General features: G+C 28.6%; 1 pseudogene; it reads right to left on the reverse strand.

Moving 5' to 3' along the window:
- Window positions 1-5125: 5125 nt before the first annotated feature.
- On the reverse strand, window positions 5126-6230 carry LOC127557254 (proline-rich nuclear receptor coactivator 2-like; annotated as a pseudogene).
- Between the last annotated feature and the right edge of the window lie 11629 nt (window positions 6231-17859).

The raw sequence follows: 17859 nt of genomic DNA on the forward strand, positions 1-17859 counted from the left end.
AAAAAAAAAAAAAAAAAAAAAAAAAAAAAAAAAAAAAAAAAAAAAAAAAAAAAAAAAAAAAAAAAAAAAAAAAAAAAAAAAAAAAAAAAAAAAAAAAAAAAAAAAAAAAAAAAAAAAAAAAAAAAAAAAAAAAAAAAAAAAAAAAAAAAAAAAAAAAAAAAAAAAAAAAAAAAAAAAAAAAAAAAAAAAAAAAAAAAAAAAAAAAAAAAAAAAAAAAAAAAAAAAAAAAAAAAAAAAAAAAAAAAAAAAAAAAAAAAAAAAAAAAAAAAAAAAAAAAAAAAAAAAAAAAAAAAAAAAAAAAAAAAAAAAAAAAAAAAAAAAAAAAAAAAAAAAAAAAAAAAAAAAAAAAAAAAAAAAAAAAAAAAAAAAAAAAAAAAAAAAAAAAAAAAAAAAAAAAAAAAAAAAAAAAAAAAAAAAAAAAAAAAAAAAAAAAAAAAAAAAAAAAAAAAAAAAAAAAAAAAAAAAAAAAAAAAAAAAAAAAAAAAAAAAAAAAAAAAAAAAAAAAAAAAAAAAAAAAAAAAAAAAAAAAAAAAAAAAAAAAAAAAAAAAAAAAAAAAAAAAAAAAAAAAAAAAAAAAAAAAAAAAAAAAAAAAAAAAAAAAAAAAAAAAAAAAAAAAAAAAAAAAAAAAAAAAAAAAAAAAAAAAAAAAAAAAAAAAAAAAAAAAAAAAAAAAAAAAAAAAAAAAAAAAAAAAAAAAAAAAAAAAAAAAAAAAAAAAAAAAAAAAAAAAAAAAAAAAAAAAAAAAAAAAAAAAAAAAAAAAAAAAAAAAAAAAAAAAAAAAAAAAAAAAAAAAAAAAAAAAAAAAAAAAAAAAAAAAAAAAAAAAAAAAAAAAAAAAAAAAAAAAAAAAAAAAAAAAAAAAAAAAAAAAAAAAAAAAAAAAAAAAAAAAAAAAAAAAAAAAAAAAAAAAAAAAAAAAAAAAAAAAAAAAAAAAAAAAAAAAAAAAAAAAAAAAAAAAAAAAAAAAAAAAAAAAAAAAAAAAAAAAAAAAAAAAAAAAAAAAAAAAAAAAAAAAAAAAAAAAAAAAAAAAAAAAAAAAAAAAAAAAAAAAAAAAAAAAAAAAAAAAAAAAAAAAAAAAAAAAAAAAAAAAAAAAAAAAAAAAAAAAAAAAAAAAAAAAAAAAAAAAAAAAAAAAAAAAAAAAAAAAAAAAAAAAAAAAAAAAAAAAAAAAAAAAAAAAAAAAAAAAAAAAAAAAAAAAAAAAAAAAAAAAAAAAAAAAAAAAAAAAAAAAAAAAAAAAAAAAAAAAAAAAAAAAAAAAAAAAAAAAAAAAAAAAAAAAAAAAAAAAAAAAAAAAAAAAAAAAAAAAAAAAAAAAAAAAAAAAAAAAAAAAAAAAAAAAAAAAAAAAAAAAAAAAAAAAAAAAAAAAAAAAAAAAAAAAAAAAAAAAAAAAAAAAAAAAAAAAAAAAAAAAAAAAAAAAAAAAAAAAAAAAAAAAAAAAAAAAAAAAAAAAAAAAAAAAAAAAAAAAAAAAAAAAAAAAAAAAAAAAAAAAAAAAAAAAAAAAAAAAAAAAAAAAAAAAAAAAAAAAAAAAAAAAAAAAAAAAAAAAAAAAAAAAAAAAAAAAAAAAAAAAAAAAAAAAAAAAATAACCTTCTTTAAAATATAAGATTCTTCCCATGATTTAAATGAGAAAGTTTATCTACATATTTACATTCTCTTGGCTTGGTTATTAATCTTTCCAATAATTATTGTTGTACATCATATTTTCTCAGCAACAGTTCCTGTAAAAGTTCTTCTTGAGAATACTTTTCTTTATCAAAATATTCTGTTTTTTGTTTTGTTTTGTTTTGTTTTGTTTTGTTTTGTTTTGTTTTGTTTTGTTTTTTTTTTTTTCATATGTAGGGAGTTCTTCAACAGTAAATCATTGCCACAGAAGAAGAATTAAGATAATTGCTTGATCAGATATTTTAAGCATTCAAAAAATTCTCTCTCTCTTTTTTTTTTTTATTAGTATGGCAGTCTTTTAACAGTAAAAACTTTCCCACACAAGAAGAAATAAGAGTATTGCTGGATCAGATATTTTGAGCAGTCAAAATGATCTGTTTTTTTTTTTTTCATATGTAGGGAGTTCTTCAACAGTAAATCATTGCCACAGAAGAAGAATTAAGATAATTGCTTGATCAGATATTTTAAGCATTCAAAAAATTCTCTCTCTCTTTTTTTTTTTTAACCTGTATGGCCATACTTCAACAGTAAAAACATTGCCACATAAGAACAAATAAGAAAATTTCATGATCAGATATTTTGAGCATTCGAAACGCTGGTTTTCTTATTTGCATAGCAGTCCTTCAACAGTAAAAGCATTGCCACACAAGAAGAAATAAGAAAATTTCATGATCAGATATTTTGAGCATTCGAAACGCTGGTTTTCTTATTTGCATAGCAGTCCTTCAACAGTAAAAACATTCACAAATAAGAAGACACAAGGAAATCTCCTGATCAGATATTTTAAGCATTCAAAAAATTCTCTCTCTCTTTTTTTTTTTTAACCTGTATGGCCATACTTCAACAGTAAAAGCATTGCCACACAAGAAGAAATAAGAGTATTGCTGGATCAGATATTTTGAGCATTCGAAATGCTGGTTTTCTTATTTGCATAGCAGTCCTTCAACAGTAAAAACATTCACAAATAAGAAGACACAAGGAAATCTCCTGATCAGATATTTTGAGCACTCAAAATGCTCTGTTTTTTTTCATCTGTATGGAAATACTTCAATGGCAAAAACATGGCCCCAAAAGAAGAAATAAGAAAATTGCCTGATCAGATATTTTTGAGCTTTCAAAGTGATCTGTTTTTTTTTTTTTATTAGTATGGCAGTCTTTTAACAGTAAAAACTTTCCCACACAAGAAGAAATAAGAGTATTGCTGGATCAGATATTTTGAGCATTCGAAATGCTGGTTTTCTTATTTGCATAGCAGTCCTTCAACAGTAAAAACATTGCCACATAAGAACAAATAAGAAAATTGCCTGATCAGATATTTTGAGCATTCGAAATGCTGGTTTTCTTATTTGCATAGCAGTCCTTCAACAGTAAAAACATTGCCACATAAGAACAAATAAGAAAATTTCATGATCAGATATTTTGAGCAGTCAAAATGATCTGTTTTTTTTTTTTTCATTTGATTTGAAGTTGTAACTCATTATTTGGATTTGCTAGTTTGTTTTATTTAAAAGTAGGGTAAAAGTTAACTGTTGCAAAGCTATTTATGAGCTAAAATGAAATACAGATGATATATACTATGCTGAATATGATTATGTATATGAAGCCAAAAGTGGTCAGTATCACTGATGAATTTTTATGATTTGGGGATACAACAATGTATCCAGACCCACTAAGTAGACAGCTGGTTTGAGGTGTGCTTTGGAGCTTAAGTGATAAACCTAATATTGAGAGTGTTCTACAAGATGCTATTAATATCTTGGGGAGATGTGAAGCACTTATTCACTAAGAAAAATGATAGTTCATACCTTGTATCTGTTCTGGAAGTTACTTTAAGAGAAGACTAGGTTATTCAAAAATCCCTAGTTAAAAAAAAAAAAACTTTTTGGACTATACCTGAAAGTGGATTTCTGTGCTGACTTCTTTTGGGAGGAGGGAGAAATTATTTTATTTTCAGTTTTGGTTCCACTTCATATACATATATAAGTATTTTTCAAAAGTTGATTGAAAAACAAATGTATTTGGGCATCTCTTCTTAAGGTATACTTTTCCTTGGAGAAAAATACAATGTAATCAATATGTCAATCAATTTTATAAAGCAAACCATGGAGAGAGCTGCCACTTCTTTTGTACAGTCATTTTCTTAAACAAGTTACTACTTTAAAATTCTATTTCTTTCCCCTTTATCCACTGTTGGGAATTTTTTTAAAAAATGTTGCTCATAATGATCCTAACTGCACAATTTAACAAATGCTTTTTTTAAAAGCTCATTTCATAATTGAATTTTGTTTGGTGGAAAAAGGCCTTATTTTCTGTTTGAGAAATAGCCCTTTGGTAAAAGACCATCATTTAATCAAAATCAATACCTTAGCCCCTTTTAATTGTTTTGGATTTAAAAAAAAAAAAATAATTAGGTCTCTTTTAATAGTATTCTTCTCCAAACATCCCTTTATGTGTTCAATGTAAGATCACTATACTAAGCCTTAGCAGCTTTCACATTTCTGATTTATTTCCTAATTGCCCTAAATCATCTCTTGCAATACAATTCAGAACTGAATCAAACATGTATAAGCATTAACAAGGAACTTAAAAAGCAAGCTTCTTAAAAAAAAAAAAAGAAGAAAAGAAAAGTTGATCCCTTTAAAACTAGGTAGGCCATGTCTTAGTTCAGTCTGTGATCTATCTTACATTTAACAATTTTTAATTAAAAGTAAAATTAATTAAAAGGCCAGGAAAATTTTATGTATGCTACAAACTTTACATTTATTTAATATGACTCTCCCTTTTTCTAAGTCATTTACAACCTTACCCTATTTTAGGACTCTCATAGAGGTCCGCTATTTGAGGCCAGATGAATTTTGTCACTTTTTCAGTGCCTTGATGCATTTTGAAAGCTCTTAACAGTATATCAATATGTCAAACATTGAATAAAGATTCCAATATCTTTTAAGAAAAATTTTGGTACATTTTCCCGACCAAAAATATTACTACTACTTTTGTCTGTTCACATGTCCCTAAGGTAATGCCCCTATGCAATTCCTGACCTTGGAGTAACAAAGAATGAGTGTCCCTAGAATAATCAGACATATCTCCTCCACAAAAGCCAGTGATCACTAAGGGATGAGGCATGTATCAGGGCAATGTCTTCTGCCCTACGAACTCTTGCTCCTTCCCTGTATGCCATCATCAATCATAAGTCCTTTTGATTTTGGTACCACCTTGTTGATTAGCATTCCCCTCCTTATCCAACCTTTATCTCATTCATGGATAGGAAGAATTCCTATCAATCATCTATCCCAGAAGCTCACATTCGATATGACAGTTTGCCATTCCATTATGATTACAGTTACATTACAATAGTTTGCTATTAGATTAGAACTGCCTGATGTTCAACCAATCCTTTACCATAGCCACAGTGAAAGCTAAATGATTTCAGCTTGTTTTCCAAAAATAATAAGTCTGCTGTTACCTCACATTAAATGTTCACTGCACTACTGTTCATTTGCCTATAAACAAATAATACTTCGATTTCTTTCTCTAAAAATAGCCTATATATTTCTATGCATCTATATTTATGCTATAGTATCCTTTCCAAATCAAACCATTATTTCAAGTTCAAAATTGAAGAGCTGCCATTCAGTTAAGAAGAGCTGACATCAAGTCCAAACATTCCGAATAACTGATTTCAAACTGCCATCTAATACTGCCATTGCTCTCCTTAGTTACAGGACAATGAGTGGGCATGCAAGTGCACACACAAACACAAACACATAAAAATGTTGAAATTTTACATCAAATATTGCCCACTAGAATCAGTCAGCTGCTTTATATAGATGAAAGACATATTCCCTAGCCATGTTTAGAAACAGATCCCAGCTCAGTCCTCTCAAATATCTGAAGCCCTAAACATTTAAACATCACCAATCTGATACCTCACATCACAACTCAACTTGAAGTAAGGTTTTCAGTTGAAAGGCCATTATGAGAAGGACTGAAGGAAACTGGAACCTAGTGGCTGGGAGGTTAAGGCACAACACTTGGTAGGCTCAGTAAATTTGGCTCGGGCAGCAGTTCTGATTAGTTTGGAATTTCAAAAATAAATTGGAGCTCACTAAGCTGGAATTGCAATTTTGATTATTTGGGAAAGGCCCATTCTTCCCCCCACTTTGGACAATCTGCTACACAGTTGCAGATGAAAGATAAGAATGCCCTTTTTCTTGTGAACCATCTTCATCTAGGGACTTTGATCCTTCTTCTTTTGCCTATTAAGTTGCTGTTGTTGCTTCTTACTAACATTTCTAGATCGAGAAACTGGAATGTTACATTTCTCTCCACCAGCCACGTCCAGCTTCTATGTTACCTTTCAGGCTGCTGTGCAGACATTTCCACCACTTGTCTTCTCCCCTGCTGCCAGGCCCAGGAAGGCAAGTGTCATTTTCTGCCAGATCTGTTCCTTAGTGTCTGACTAGGGACCTTTTCACGGGCTGATCTGCTGAGTTCATCATCGGAGTCTCCCAGCATGGGGGGAGAAATCCCAGAGAATCGGAGTTCTTCGAGATGTCGGTGGCCCATGCTAAAGAAACAGTGAGCCGGCGGCGCGCACAGACCAGATCACGCTGAACTCGACTCAAGACCAGAAAAAGGGCTGCTCCTACAGTTCCCAGAACCTTCCTCAAGCTCCTCCTTCCCCTACCCCAAACAATGACTGGGCAGTCTCTTAATGAGCATGAATCAGTCCTGGTTAGAGTCAATTCAGCTCCGCGAAAGCATATTTGGGAACCGTTCACCAGATCGAACCCTTTTTGGAAACAAGAAGCTGAGAAGTACTAACCAGTACATGGACTGACCCTAACCCTACTGACTGACCCAATGAAGGAGCTGCTCAAAGAAAGACACGCATGACTCTTCAAACATTATTCAAGTTTTAGATGGGATACTTTATACAGCACATCAGTGATAGGGATGTGACCTTGAAAAGTGAAAGAAGCTGGTGGAAAATCTCAAGTCACTCCTGAAATCACAATCATCTGGCATGGAAATTCTTGCAAAGGAATTTTGGTTATTCTGAAAAAACAAGCTTCTTAAAAAAAAAAAAAAAAAAAAAAAAAAAAAAAAAAAAAAAAAAAAAAAAAAAAAAAAAAAAAAAAAAAAAAAAAAAAAAAAAAAAAAAAAAAAAAAAAAAAAAAAAAAAAAAAAAAAAAAAAAAAAAAAAAAAAAAAAAAAAAAAAAAAAAAAAAAAAAAAAAAAAAAAAAAAAAAAAAAAAAAAAAAAAAAAAAAAAAAAAAAAAAAAAAAAAAAAAAAAAAAAAAAAAAAAAAAAAAAAAAAAAAAAAAAAAAAAAAAAAAAAAAAAAAAAAAAAAAAAAAAAAAAAAAAAAAAAAAAAAAAAAAAAAAAAAAAAAAAAAAAAAAAAAAAAAAAAAAAAAAAAAAAAAAAAAAAAAAAAAAAAAAAAAAAAAAAAAAAAAAAAAAAAAAAAAAAAAAAAAAAAAAAAAAAAAAAAAAAAAAAAAAAAAAAAAAAAAAAAAAAAAAAAAAAAAAAAAAAAAAAAAAAAAAAAAAAAAAAAAAAAAAAAAAAAAAAAAAAAAAAAAAAAAAAAAAAAAAAAAAAAAAAAAAAAAAAAAAAAAAAAAAAAAAAAAAAAAAAAAAAAAAAAAAAAAAAAAAAAAAAAAAAAAAAAAAAAAAAAAAAAAAAAAAAAAAAAAAAAAAAAAAAAAAAAAAAAAAAAAAAAAAAAAAAAAAAAAAAAAAAAAAAAAAAAAAAAAAAAAAAAAAAAAAAAAAAAAAAAAAAAAAAAAAAAAAAAAAAAAAAAAAAAAAAAAAAAAAAAAAAAAAAAAAAAAAAAAAAAAAAAAAAAAAAAAAAAAAAAAAAAAAAAAAAAAAAAAAAAAAAAAAAAAAAAAAAAAAAAAAAAAAAAAAAAAAAAAAAAAAAAAAAAAAAAAAAAAAAAAAAAAAAAAAAAAAAAAAAAAAAAAAAAAAAAAAAAAAAAAAAAAAAAAAAAAAAAAAAAAAAAAAAAAAAAAAAAAAAAAAAAAAAAAAAAAAAAAAAAAAAAAAAAAAAAAAAAAAAAAAAAAAAAAAAAAAAAAAAAAAAAAAAAAAAAAAAAAAAAAAAAAAAAAAAAAAAAAAAAAAAAAAAAAAAAAAAAAAAAAAAAAAAAAAAAAAAAAAAAAAAAAAAAAAAAAAAAAAAAAAAAAAAAAAAAAAAAAAAAAAAAAAAAAAAAAAAAAAAAAAAAAAAAAAAAAAAAAAAAAAAAAAAAAAAAAAAAAAAAAAAAAAAAAAAAAAAAAAAAAAAAAAAAAAAAAAAAAAAAAAAAAAAAAAAAAAAAAAAAAAAAAAAAAAAAAAAAAAAAAAAAAAAAAAAAAAAAAAAAAAAAAAAAAAAAAAAAAAAAAAAAAAAAAAAAAAAAAAAAAAAAAAAAAAAAAAAAAAAAAAAAAAAAAAAAAAAAAAAAAAAAAAAAAAAAAAAAAAAAAAAAAAAAAAAAAAAAAAAAAAAAAAAAAAAAAAAAAAAAAAAAAAAAAAAAAAAAAAAAAAAAAAAAAAAAAAAAAAAAAAAAAAAAAAAAAAAAAAAAAAAAAAAAAAAAAAAAAAAAAAAAAAAAAAAAAAAAAAAAAAAAAAAAAAAAAAAAAAAAAAAAAAAAAAAAAAAAAAAAAAAAAAAAAAAAAAAAAAAAAAAAAAAAAAAAAAAAAAAAAAAAAAAAAAAAAAAAAAAAAAAAAAAAAAAAAAAAAAAAAAAAAAAAAAAAAAAAAAAAAAAAAAAAAAAAAAAAAAAAAAAAAAAAAAAAAAAAAAAAAAAAAAAAAAAAAAAAAAAAAAAAAAAAAAAAAAAAAAAAAAAAAAAAAAAAAAAAAAAAAAAAAAAAAAAAAAAAAAAAAAAAAAAAAAAAAAAAAAAAAAAAAAAAAAAAAAAAAAAAAAAAAAAAAAAAAAAAAAAAAAAAAAAAAAAAAAAAATGTTCACTGCACTACTGTTCATTTGCCTATAAACAAATAATACTTCGATTTCTTTCTCTAAAAATAGCCTATATATTTCTATGCATCTATATTTATGCTATAGTATCCTTTCCAAATCAAACCATTATTCAAGTTCAAAATTGAAGAGCTGCCATTCAGTTAAGAAGAGCTGACATCAAGTCCAAACATTCCGAATAACTGATTTCAAACTGCCATCTAATACTGCCATTGCTCTCCTTAGTTACAGGACAATGAGTGGGCATGCAAGTGCACACACAAACACAAACACATAAAAATGTTGAAATTTTACATCAAATATTGCCCACTAGAATCAGTCAGCTGCTTTATATAGATGAAAGACATATTCCCTAGCCATGTTTAGAAACAGATCCCAGCTCAGTCCTCTCAAATATCTGAAGCCCTAAACATTTAAACATCACCAATCTGATACCTCACATCACAACTCAACTTGAAGTAAGGTTTTCAGTTGAAAGGCCATTATGAGAAGGACTGAAGGAAACTGGAACCTAGTGGCTGGGAGGTTAAGGCACAACACTTGGTAGGCTCAGTAAATTTGGCTCGGGCAGCAGTTCTGATTAGTTTGGAATTTCAAAAATAAATTGGAGCTCACTAAGCTGGAATTGCAATTTTGATTATTTGGGAAAGGCCCATTCTTCCCCCCACTTTGGACAATCTGCTACACAGTTGCAGATGAAAGATAAGAATGCCCTTTTTCTTGTGAACCATCTTCATCTAGGGACTTTGATCCTTCTTCTTTTGCCTATTAAGTTGCTGTTGTTGCTTCTTACTAACATTTCTAGATCGAGAAACTGGAATGTTACATTTCTCTCCACCAGCCACGTCCAGCTTCTATGTTACCTTTCAGGCTGCTGTGCAGACATTTCCACCACTTGTCTTCTCCCCTGCTGCCAGGCCCAGGAAGGCAAGTGTCATTTTCTGCCAGATCTGTTCCTTAGTGTCTGACTAGGGACCTTTTCACGGGCTGATCTGCTGAGTTCAGCATCGGAGTCTTCCAGCTTGCGGGGAGAAAACCCAGAGAATCGGAGTTCTTCGAGATGTCGGTGGCCCCTGCTAAAGAAACAGTGAGCCGGCGGCGCGCACAGACCAGATCACGCTGAACTCGACTCAAGACCAGAAAAAGGGCTGCTCCTACAGTTCCCAGAACCTTCCTCAAGCTCCTCCTTCCCCTACCCCAAACAATGACTGGGCAGTCTCTTAATGAGCATGAATCAGTCCTGGTTAGAGTCAATTCAGCTCCGCGAAAGCATATTTGGGAACCGTTCACCAGATCGAACCCTTTTTGGAAACAAGAAGCTGAGAAGTACTAACCAGTACATGGACTGACCCTAACCCTACTGACTGACCCAATGAAGGAGCTGCTCAAAGAAAGACACGCATGACTCTTCAAACATTATTCAAGTTTTAGATGGGATACTTTATACAGCACATCAGTGATAGGGATGTGACCTTGAAAAGTGAAAGAAGCTGGTGGAAAATCTCAAGTCACTCCTGAAATCACAATCATCTGGCATGGAAATTCTTGCAAAGGAATTTTGGTTATTCTGAAAAAACAGAAGCAATTTAGAGGCAATTTCTTCATATCTCAAAGGAGCAAGAAGGGGAAAAAGCCTTCCAAATGTGGATGGTATTGCTGAAAGACTGCTGCAAAGATTGGTATAGAAAAGAGCAGAGAAAGTGAGAAATGGATAATTTCTTAGCATCTCAGATGGATGAAGGCTTTTTGGACGTAGGAGATCTAGTCTGGAACTTGATTAGCCTTGAGATAGTTACAGCATAGTAGAGACCTATTGCTTTAGAGGTCAAAATTTTTGAGCAGAGATCTGAATGTTTAGAACAGGTCTATAATAGAGATAAAATGCTTTCCAAAGTACTTTGTCATGTCAAAGCCTACAAGCTAGAAGAAGTTTGGTGAATGAAGTGTAGCTCTGACTATTATCCCCCTTCTGGGAAAAGTGAGAATCTTGGAACCAAAGGACAGAGAAGGTGGAAATGGACTCTGTGGCAGAGCTATCAACTACTGCAAATACAGAATAGTATCAGAGCTCTTCAACCTGTATCTTCCTCCCTTCTGCTTCAAGTTGTGGCACCAAAACCTCTCTCTGAAGGGCTTAAACTATTGCCACCTCAATATTTTCCAAGGATGATGATCCTGTTTGCCCTCATTGTTTTTTTAATTATCATATTTTATTATGAAAGCTTTTTGTTTTCAAAACATATGCATAAACAATTTTCAACATTTACTCTTGCCAAATGTGTTCTAATATTTTTCCCTCCTTTCCCCTTACACCCTCCTGTGGATGGCAAGTAATTCAATATGTGTTAAATATTTGCAATTCTTCTCTATATATTTCCACAATCACCATGTTGCCCAAGAAAAATCAGATCAAAAAGGAAAAAAAAATTGAGAAAGAATACAAAATTCAAACAACAACAAAAGTGAAAATGCTCTTATGATTCCCAGTAAGTCCCTACAATCTTATCTCTGTGTGCAGATGACTTTCTTCATTACAAGATCTTTTCAACTGCCAAGAAATGAAAATCTGTATAGAAAATGCCCAAACCTGTAGATCCAAGTATAACCTTTCCAGACTAATGAATGAATATGTCCACATGGATCTCATCCTCTACACATCAAAATTACCTTCTCCAACTCCTGACATTCAGATTTATAGATAATTCTTCCTGCTCCCTTCCTTACACCTATATAGTAGCATATCAGTTACCAAATCTTGTCATTTCCACCTCTTCCATATCTCTTTCATATTTATTCCTTTTCACGGGCTGATCTGCTGAGTTCAGCATCGGAGTCTTCCAGCTTGCGGGGAGAAATCCCAGAGAATCGGAATTCTTCGAGATGTCGGTGGCCCCTGCTAAAGAAACAGTGAGCGGGCGGCGCGCACAGACCAGATCAAGCTGAACTCGACTCAAGACCAGAAAACGGGCTGCTCCTACAGTTCCCAGAACCTTCCTCAAGCTCCTCCTTCCCCTACCCCAAACAATGACTGGGCAGTCTCTTGATGAGCATGAATCAGTCCTGGTTAGAGCCAACTCAGAGCTCAGAGAAAGAATATTTGGGAACCGTTCACCAGATCGAACCCTTTTTGGAAACAAGAAGCTGAGAAGTACTAACCAGTACATGGACTGACCCTAACCCTACTGACTGACCCAATGAAGGAGCTGCTCAAAGAAAGACACGCATGACTCTTCAAACATTATTCAAGTTTTAGATGGGATACTTTATACAGCACATCAGTGATAGGGATGTGACCTTGAAAAGTGAAAGAAGCTGGTGGAAAATCTCAAGTCACTCCTGAAATCACAATCATCTGGCATGGAAATTCTTGCAAAGGAATTTTGGTTATTCTGAAAAAACAGAAGCAATTTAGAGGCAATTTCTTCATATCTCAAAGGAGCAAGAAGGGGAAAAAGCCTTCCAAATGTGGATGGTATTGCTGAAAGACTGCTGCAAAGATTGGTATAGAAAAGAGCAGAGAAAGTGAGAAATGGATAATTTCTTAGCATCTCAGATGGATGAAGGCTTTTTGGACGTAGGAGATCTAGTCTGGAACTTGATTAGCCTTGAGATAGTTACAGCATAGTAGAGACCTATTGCTTTAGAGGTCAAAATTTTTGAGCAGAGATCTGAATGTTTAGAACAGGTCTATAATAGAGATAAAATGCTTTCCAAAGTACTTTGTCATGTCAAAGCCTACAAGCTAGAAGAAGTTTGGTGAATGAAGTGTAGCTCTGACTATTATCCCCCTTCTGGGAAAAGTGAGAATCTTGGAACCAAAGGACAGAGAAGGTGGAAATGGACTCTGTGGCAGAGCTATCAACTACTGCAAATACAGAATAGTATCAGAGCTCTTCAACCTGTATCTTCCTCCCTTCTGCTTCAAGTTGTGGCACCAAAACCTCTCTCTGAAGGGCTTAAACTATTGCCACCTCAATATTTTCCAAGGATGATGATCCTGTTTGCCCTCATTGTTTTTTTAATTATCATATTTTATTATGAAAGCTTTTTGTTTTCAAAACATATGCATAAACAATTTTCAACATTTACTCTTGCCAAATGTGTTCTAATATTTTTCCCTCCTTTCCCCTTACACCCTCCTGTGGATGGCAAGTAATTCAATATGTGTTAAATATTTGCAATTCTTCTCTATATATTTCCACAATCACCATGTTGCCCAAGAAAAATCAGATCAAAAAGGAAAAAAAAATTGAGAAAGAATACAAAATTCAAACAACAACAAAAGTGAAAATGCTCTTATGATTCCCAGTAAGTCCCTACAATCTTATCTCTGTGTGCAGATGACTTTCTTCATTACAAGATCTTTTCAACTGCCAAGAAATGAAAATCTGTATAGAAAATGCCCAAACCTGTAGATCCAAGTATAACCTTTCCAGACTAATGAATGAATATGTCCACATGGATCTCATCCTCTACACATCAAAATTACCTTCTCCAACTCCTGACATTCAGATTTATAGATAATTCTTCCTGCTCCCTTCCTTACACCTATATAGTAGCATATCAGTTACCAAATCTTGTCATTTCCACCTCTTCCATATCTCTTTCATATTTATTCCTTTCTCTACTCATACAGCAATATTACACAGTCTGTTTCTTGCTCTTATCACTACTTGTTTTCACTTTTTTTTTCAATAGCGAAACAAAAACTTGATTGAGAGCTTTTGATTTTGAAAATCACCATAATTTCTTCTGTTTTCTTTTTTTTGGCTGATGTAAGGATACATTTATAATTTGGGTTCCACCAAGTTTTATTTAGAGTCTAATTGTAAACCCTCTCCTGAAAACTGTTTCATATATTGAGAAAGGAGATGGTAAAGTCCTTAAAATCAAGGCTTCATACATGAGACTTTAAGGCACGTTTGGGGGGAATTCTAAAACATCAAAATCTTTTATGATGAAAGACCATGCCATTCCCCCCTATTAAGAATTCTAAATGAGCGAGGGGGATTTTAAACTGTTTTAAAGTTATTCTTTAATAGTGGAAATAATATTATACATAGTCACTGTTCCCCAAAAGATTATTACTTAAACAAATCACCTTTACTAGTTTCAACAACATGAAAGAAAATTTAGTGAAATTCATCACTGGAACTATTTGAGATTAGAATTATTGAAATATTATCTATAACATGGCCATTCTCAGATTTATTCCCACACTCTCAACACTGAGCCAGTTCCCTGAAATTCAGCCAAACATGCATAGACACATAAATATACATAGGTACACATACTTACACATATATGCTATATAAAAAAAATCAGTAAAAGTTATCAAACTGAAAAGAGTATACAATGTTAAGTTTATGTATTCTAAAGCCTCTCTGCCACTGAGAGATTTATACGAACTTTATTTTTTTTTCCTTAGGTTAGGGTAGATTCTTCTTCTTCTTCTTCTTCCTTCTTCTTCTTCTTCTTCCTTCTTCTTCTTCCTTCTTCTTCTTCCTTCTTCTTCTTCTTCTTCTTCTTCTTCTTCTTCCTTCTTCTTCTTCCTTCTTCTTCTTCTTCCTTCTTCTTCTTCTTCTTCTTCTTCCTTCTTCTTCTTCTTCTTTATCCCAAAGAAATACTAAAGAAGGGAAAGGGACCTGTATGTGCCAAAATGTTTGTAGCAGCCCTATTTGTAGTGGCTAGAAACTGGAAAATGAATGGATGCCCATCAATTGGAGAATGGCTGGGTAAATTGTGGTATATGAATGTTATGGAATATTATTGTTCTGTAAGAAATGACCAGCAGGATGAATACAGAGAGGACTGGCGAGACTTACATGAACTGATGCTAAGTGAAATGAGCAGAACCAGGAGATCATTATACACTTCGACAACGATATTGTATGAGGACATATTTTGATGGAAGTGGATTTCTTTGACAAAGAGACCTAACTGAGTTTCAATTGATAAATGACGGACAAAAGCAGCTACACCCAAAGAAAGAACACTGGGAAACGAATGTGAACTATCTGCATTTTTGTTTTTCTTCCCGGGTTATTTATACCTTCTGAATCCAATTCTCCCTATGCAACAAGAGAATTGTTCGGTTCTGCAAACATATATTGTATCTAGGATATACTGCAACATATCCAACATATAAAGGACTGCTTGCCATCCAAGGGAGGGGGTGGAGGGAGGTAGGGGGAAAAAAAATCGGAAAAGAAATGAGTGCAAGGGATAATGTTGTCAATATAAAGTAATCATTAAATAAAAATTAAAAAAAGAAAAAAGAAAAAAGAAAAAAGAAAAAAGAAAAAAGAAAAAAGAAAAAAGAAAAAAGAAAAAAGAAAAAAGAAAAAAGAAAAAAGAAAAAAGAAAAAAGAAAAAAGAAAAAAGAAAAAAGAAAAAAGAAAAAAGAAAAAAGAAAAAAGAAAAAAGAAAAAAGAAAAAAGAAAAAAGAAAAAAGAAAAAAGAAAAAAGAAAAAAGAAAAAAGAAAAAAGAAAAAAGAAAAAAGAAAAAAGAAAAAAGAAAAAAGAAAAAAGAAAAAAGAAAAAAGAAAAAAGAAAAAAGAAAAAAGAAAAAAGAAAAAAGAAAAAAAAAAAAAAAAGAAAAGAGCAGAGAAAGTGAGAAATGGATAATTTCTTAGCATCTCAGATGGATGAAGGCTTTTTGGACGTAGGAGATCTAGTCTGGAACTTGATTAGCCTTGAGATAGTTACAGCATAGTAGAGACCTATTGCTTTAGAGGTCAAAATTTTTGAGCAGAGATCTGAATGTTTAGAACAGGTCTATAATAGAGATAAAATGCTTTCCAAAGTACTTTGTCATGTCAAAGCCTACAAGCTAGAAGAAGTTTGGTGAATGAAGTGTAGCTCTGACTATTATCCCCCTTCTGGGAAAAGTGAGAATCTTGGAACCAAAGGACAGAGAAGGTGGAAATGGACTCTGTGGCAGAGCTATCAACTACTGCAAATACAGAATAGTATCAGAGCTCTTCAACCTGTATCTTCCTCCCTTCTGCTTCAAGTTGTGGCACCAAAACCTCTCTCTGAAGGGCTTAAACTATTGCCACCTCAATATTTTCCAAGGATGATGATCCTGTTTGCCCTCATTGTTTTTTTAATTATCATATTTTATTATGAAAGCTTTTTGTTTTCAAAACATATGCATAAACAATTTTCAACATTTACTCTTGCCAAATGTGTTCTAATATTTTTCCCTCCTTTCCCCTTACACCCTCCTGTGGATGGCAAGTAATTCAATATGTGTTAAATATTTGCAATTCTTCTCTATATATTTCCACAATCACCATGTTGCCCAAGAAAAATCAGATCAAAAAGGAAAAAAAAATTGAGAAAGAATACAAAATTCAAACAACAACAAAAGTGAAAATGCTCTTATGATTCCCAGTAAGTCCCTACAGTCTTATCTCTGTGTGCAGATGACTTTCTTCATTACAAGATCTTTTCAACTGCCAAGAAATGAAAATCTGTATAGAAAATGCCCAAACCTGTAGATCCAAGTATAACCTTTCCAGACTAATGAATGAATATGTCCACATGGATCTCATCCTCTACACATCAAAATTACCTTCTCCAACTCCTGACATTCAGATTTATAGATAATTCTTCCTGCTCCCTTCCTTACACCTATATAGTAGCATATCAGTTACCAAATCTTGTCATTTCCACCTCTTCCATATCTCTTTCATATTTATTCCTTTCTCTACTCATACAGCAATATTACACAGTCTGTTTCTTGCTCTTATCACTACTTGTTTTCACTTTTTTTTTCAATAGCGAAACAAAAACTTGATTGAGAGCTTTTGATTTTGAAAATCACCATAATTTCTTCTGGTTTTTTTTTTTTTTTTTTTTTTTTTTTTTTTTTTTTTTGGCTGATGCAAGGATACATTTATAATTTGGGTTCCACCAAGTTTTATTTAGAGTCTAATTGTAAGCCCTCTCCTGAAAACTGTTTCATATATTGAGAAAGGAGATGGTAAAGTCCTTAAAATCAAGGCTTCATACATGAGACTTTAAGGCACGTTTGGGGGGAATTCTAAAACATCAAAATCTTTTATGATGAAAGACCATGCCATTCCCCCCTATTAAGAATTCTAAATGAGCGAGGGGGATTTTAAACTGTTTTAAAGTTATTCTTTAATAGTGGAAATAATATTATACATAGTCACTGTTCCCCAAAAGATTATTACTTAAACAAATCACCTTTACTAGTTTCAACAACATGAAAGAAAATTTAGTGAAATTCATCACTGGAACTATTTGAGATTAGAATTATTGAAATATTATCTATAACATGGCCATTCTCAGATTTATTCCCACACTCTCAACACTGAGCCAGTTCCCTGAAATTCAGCCAAACATGCATAGACACATAAATATACATAGGTACACATACTTACACATATATGCTATATAAAAAAAATCAGTAAAAGTTATCAAACTGAAAAGAGTATACAATGTTAAGTTTATGTATTCTAAAGCCTCTCTGCCACTGAGAGATTTATACGAACTTTATTTTTTTTTCCTTAGGTTAGGGTAGATTCTTCTTCTTCTTCTTCTTCTTTTCTTCTTCTTCTTCTTCTTCTTCTTCTTCTTCTTCTTCTTCTTTTTTGGCTGGGGCAATCATGCTTTAGTGACTTGATCAGGGTCACACAGCTAGGAAGTATTAATTGTCAGAGGCTAGATTTGAACTCGGGTTTTCCTGACTGATAGAGCTGGTGCTCTATCCACTGGGCTGGGTTTTTTCAAAACTGGTAATGAGAGAATGGAAATCTTTCAGTGTTAATTCCATTTCTATCAATTTTTGTTATAATGAATATTCTCTTTTCTGCATGTATTCAAAAATGTTTACGTAGGCTGTTCTGAAATCTATAATTTTGTCATTTCTGATAGTACAAAATTATATTTTCCATAATTACCAATGATGACTTTTTATCCAAATTGAAAGACTTTTGTTTTCAGTCTTTTCCTTTCTTTCTTTTAAAATATATTTATTTAAAGCATAATACCATGCACTAAAAAGTAATGAAAATGGAAAAAGGAATAAAAGCATTGTCATTTGTATAAGACAATAAAAAAAAGGATTCAAAATTTGTAACAATATTCTTTTCAAGAAAATGTGTATAAAAATAGAACAAAGTTTATTCAGAACTGTTCCATCTTTTCTTTGCTTCCTTGTAGCTTTTCTTCTGTTCTTTGCTGTGTACTTTTTACTTTATTTTTTCCTCCCT

The sequence above is a fragment of the Antechinus flavipes genome, chromosome 3, assembly GCF_016432865.1.
Source record: "Antechinus flavipes isolate AdamAnt ecotype Samford, QLD, Australia chromosome 3, AdamAnt_v2, whole genome shotgun sequence".
NCBI classification, from domain to species: domain Eukaryota; kingdom Metazoa; phylum Chordata; class Mammalia; order Dasyuromorphia; family Dasyuridae; genus Antechinus; species Antechinus flavipes.